The sequence below is a fragment of the Macadamia integrifolia genome, chromosome 12 (genome assembly GCF_013358625.1).
Source record: "Macadamia integrifolia cultivar HAES 741 chromosome 12, SCU_Mint_v3, whole genome shotgun sequence".
NCBI classification, from domain to species: domain Eukaryota; kingdom Viridiplantae; phylum Streptophyta; class Magnoliopsida; order Proteales; family Proteaceae; genus Macadamia; species Macadamia integrifolia.
Genome location: NC_056568.1, coordinates 8,441,558 through 8,446,992, shown reverse-complemented (window position 1 = coordinate 8,446,992; position 5,435 = coordinate 8,441,558).

Sequence of the window (5,435 nt, the reverse complement as noted above, 5' to 3'; positions counted from 1 at the left end):
TTTCTTTTTCCCTTTAATTATTTACTCAGAACAGCAAAAAATCCACTTGTAATTGTTGTGTCAGTGAACTTTCTTTGGGCTTGTCAATAGTTTGAATGCTTCAACCCTTAAAAAACTTTCTTTTTTTTCCTTTTCTTCTACTGTTGTGTTCTTGAACAAATAAACTAAGGCTGCGTTTTGTAGTCATCCAAAAAAATGCCAAATTTCTGGCATTTTTTCATTTTAGGCGAACAAGAAAATGGGACCTTTCCTTTGATCCACACTTCCCTCCAATATTCAACTATGGATTTTCTTCCCGACGTGCAAGCAGGGAACCTTTGTTGCCCTTACCTTCATCTACAACCTATGGAGAAAGAGGGCCAAAAGTAACCACCAGACTAAAGGGCCGACAGCCCCTAAAGCCACCAGTGCTTGGCCGATAATCGGTCAACTCCGTTTGCTCGGTGGAGAGAAATCCGTTGCCTGGACGCTTGGTGCCATGGCCAATAAGTATAGGCCAGCCTTCATGCTTCAGCTTGGTGTGCATCAAGCACTGGTTGTGAGTGGTTGAGAGCTGATGAAGGATTGCCTCAATACCAATGAGATGGTTTTGCTACACGGCCACGCAAACAGTGTAGGGAAGTACTTGGGCTACAACTATGCCTTTCTTTCCTTCAGCCTTATGGCCCATATTGGTACGTGTGAGTTTAGAAAAATTGCTACACTTGAGTTCCTCTCCAAGACAAGGCTTGTGATGGTCAGGCATGTAAATGCCACTGAAGCGGATAAATGCATCAAACAGTTGTACTCTCTTTGGGGTGGCCAAGGAGGACAAGAATGGTGGTGGTACCCATGCTGGTCCGGTCAAGATGGAGATGAACCAATGGTTCAACCACCTGAATTTCAATGTCATCACCAAGTTGATCGCCGGAAAATGATATTTCGGTATCATTGATGATGGTGAAGATGTGATTGAGGTTCGAAGATTTCCAAAGGCAATTGAGCGGTTCGTGTACCTAGCAGGGGTTATTGACATATCCGATGTGCTACCTTAACCTTGAATGGATGACTTGCAAGGAAATGTGAGAGCCATGAAATTAGCTGCCGAAGAACTAGACTCAATAATTGGAAAATGGGCGGAAGAACATTGTCGAAGGAAGCATGAGACACTCTCTGGCGAAGCTAAGTTGTCGGAAGGTGATCTTCTTGACTTCATTGATGTGATGCTATCAATCTTCCCAGAGGATGAGCCAGAAAAGTTGGGCTATGACTGGTACCATCATCAATGGAATTTCACTGGTATGCTTTTGATTAATATTTTCTTTTGCTGACCACATAAATTTTCAACTATTAGGTTATGTTTCGTCATCAAGAAATAAATAGAAAAGAAAAAAAAAATCTAATTTGAGGAGAGAGATAGACAAATATATTAATGATCCAATGATTGATCTATGTGTCTATCTCTCTGTCCCCGAATTCTCTATACATTTCTTGACAACTAAACTTAGCCTTAATATATTTAATTAATTCATACCCTAATCTCCTTCCAAATTAATGGCAGACACTAATAATAGGAGGCACAGAAACCACATCAGCCACCTTGACATGGGCCCTTTCTTTGCTATTGAACGATCAAGATGTGTTGAAGAAAGCCCAAGAAGAGTTGGATGTCCATATAGGCAAGGATAGACAAGTGGACGAATCGGATGCCATTGTGAAGGAAACTCTATGCCTATACCCTGTTATACACTCATGATTACCACCAGAAGCAATGGAAGATTGTGAAGTAGGTATATATCATGTACCTAAAGGCACACGCCTAATCAAGAACATATGGAAGCTACATCAGGACCCTCGAGTGTGGTCGGATCCTCATGAATACCGGCCGAAGAGATTTATCTCCGGCAATGCATCAGATATATTATAGACTATAGGGGTCAGCATTTTGGGTATATTCCGACCACACACGTGGATCAGTTAAACCTTTCTACCAATCTAAGAATATTTTAAGTTATTCACAGAATTATGATTGCAAAAATGTCATGTTATATTTTAATTAAATTCAACACTTCCCTTCATTTTTTTTTTTTTTTTTTTTTTAATTTCAGGCCTATCTCTTTATGCAATCTTCTTTAAAAATTTATTGCCAAGATCCTTGCAAACAGAATCAAGCAGGTGCTTGACTCCTTGGTTAGTAACAATCAATCGGCCTTTATCCCAGGGAGGAGCATAGGGGACAACATTATTCTGTGCCATGAAATTGTTAGAGGATTTGAAAGGAAATCGCACTCTCCAGCCGCCCTCATGAAAATAGATATCCACAAGGCTTTTGATTCTCTCAAATGGGATTATATTATCTCGGTCCTTACCAGTATGGGATTCCCTCCAACCTTCTACAACTGGATTCACCACTGCACTGCCTTCCCTTAGTTCTCGGTTCTGGTGAATGGTACCCCAGCGGGATTCTTCTCCTCCTCTGTGGGGATCTGACAGGGATGCCCCCTATCTCCTTACATCTTCTGCTTAGCCAAAGAAGTCCTCTCCTGAAGTCTGCAAGTGGCCATGGATCAGAATCTCATTTTTTCTATACCCAAGTGTAAAGCCATGAAGCTCACGCACCTTGCTTTCGCAGATGACATGAAGATATTCTCCAAAGCTGACTCTTCCTCTCTTCAAAACATCATGGATTGCCTAAACTAGTTCGCAGCTTTCTCTGGTCTTCGAATTGATCCGACCAAGTCCCTCTTATTCTTCGCTGGGGTTTCTAATTTGGTCAAAACATCTATGGTCCTCCAAACTAGATTTACTTTGGGAAGGCTCCCTGTGAAGTATCATGGACTCCCTCTCATTCCGGCCAAGATCATTGCTCATCACTGTACTCCTATGCTTGACCTCATCAGGAAGCGCCTTCACCTATGGAAAGGAAACCTATTGTCTTTCGCTGGCAGGCTTGTGTTCATCAGATCTGTGTTCTAGGCTTCCTACATTTATTGGTCCGGTATATATGGCCTCCAGGAATCCATTATCTCCAAGCTTGAATCCATTTTTGCAGGCTTTCTTTGGAAAGGATCTAAGTGCACCCGATTCCTTCACCCCATCAGCTGGGATGCTATTTGTCTCCCCAAATCTGAAGGAGGCTTAGGGTTGAGAAGGATCAAATATGTCAATCTTGCTGGAATTATCAAGTTGGTTTGAAAAATTGTTTCCAAACAGAAGAGTATATGGGTGGACTGGGTCTATTCAAGCCTTCTCAAGTCGGACTCCTTTTAGACGGTCAAAGTTCCTATTGATGCCTCTTGGGTTTGGAGAAAAATCTTGGGAATCAGACATACTATCTCTCCAGCCATCTCCTCCCAAATTAGAGATGGAACTAGCACTCTCCTATTGCTTGACTCTTGGCGCCCTAAAGGCATTATATTCCATACTATCAGTGCCAGAAGTATATACAACTCGGATTTACCCAAGCTTGCTCTAGTGTCTGACATCATCTCTTCAAGCAACCGGTCCCCCCCCCAAGACAATCCATGCCCTAGCATGAGGACATATGGAGCTTCCTACCCTCAAAGACATGAGCAAGATGCCATTCTTAGGCTGCCGGTTGCCTCTAAGCTCTTCTCTTCCAAGGCTGCTTGGGACTTTGTTAGGTTGCATGGGCCAGTCTCTCCTTAGCACAGACTCATATGGTTCCCTCATCACATCCCCCGCCAGAGCTTCACGGTCTGGAGAGTCTTCACTAACTCCTTGCCCATGAACTCTATGCTCATTCTCAAAGGCATCCAGGTTGACCCTATGTGCATACTTTGTGGTAATGAGCTGGAAGATATTGAGCACCTCTTCTTCGCCTGCCCTATCTCCGACTCCATATGGAAATGGGTCCTCGCCAAATGCTGGCCAACAAACAGAGCTATCCTTCCTTTTTATAGAGAATGGATTTTGATTCACATGACTTTTCAGGGGAAAACAATTTGTGATCTAGTGGGAAAACTTGGCTTCTACGCCACCATCAATCAGATTTGGATGGAGAGAAACCATAGGAAATGGACCTCCAATTCCCACTCTTTGGATAAGATTTGGAGCTCCATCTCTTTTGATATCAAGGGAAAAATCTCTTGAATCTCCTCTCTTTGTAACCCCTCCCCTAGGAATTGTCATATTGTAAACTCCTGAGAGCTGCCTAACTCCATCATCAGGAATGCCCCCTATCCCTAAGAGTTGTACTCTCCTCCCCCCCCCCCCCCCTTTTTTTTTTTATCTTCTTGGGGTTGTATTTTCTTTCTCTTTTGTTAATGAATTTGTTTATTCACCCCCCCCCCAAAAAAAAGTGCTTGATCATGATGCTTTTGTGATTCATGACCTTCACCAACGTATAATCTGTTTCTTTTCTTTGAATCAATTTCTATGTTTTGCCCATAACAAATCTTCAGAGTGCATGTCATCGTTGGGGACTGGATTCCTTAAATATCAGATGTGACTGACTTAGATTTAAGGGGGATTCAGTCTTCTGCATGCAGCAGCCCTCAAAATCATCTTTCTTGTTCTAATTCATCTTTCCATCAATTCTCTCTTGATTCTTATAACCTCTCGCTTTACTAAAAAAGGGTGTACCCAGTGCACAAGGCTCCCACTACTGCAAGGTCTGGGTAAGGGCACATATACACTGCCTTAGCCCCCAATTTTTTTTCGGAGAGTCTGTTTCCTTGTTCAAACCTGTGACCACCAGGTTGCAATAGAGCAACCTTACCATTGTGCCAATTGCCGAGGCCTACCCTCTATAACCTTTCTCTTTACTACCCCACTAATTCTGATTTTTCCATCTTCAGTCTGCCTTTGGTATATTCATGGTTTTAAGTATCTCCGATACCGATACGATACCCTCCGATACGTATCTTAAATTTAGTCGACCGATACGATACACATCGATACGATACATGAAATTTTTAAAATCCTTTCGTATCGATATATATATCCTACAATACATACCGATATGCATCAATATACCACCAATACACATCGATACGATACGATATGCCTCGATACGACTATGAAATTTATAAAATTGAGGTAAAATGTACGTTTTGGTATGTATTGGTACGTATCGGTGAGTATCAGTATGTATCGATCGGTACGTATTGGTATATATTGGCATGTATTGGTGAGTATCGATATATATCGGTACGTATCGGTGAGTATCGATACGTATCGGTGAGTATCGGTATGTACCGATATAGTGCGCTATGGTCATATAATGGCCAAGATGGGTAATTTTTCAGAAAAACACGATTTTTTGAAGGGTTTTTGTTCCAAAGTTGCTGTCAGCCATATTTCTCTCTAACTAAAGTGGAAATCAAGGTTGGGAACAAGGATTTTACATTTATGGGACAACTACAAACCTTGAATTCTTAGTACGATACCCTCAATTTAGTGTTTATGCATAATACATGTTATCAATAGCTTTT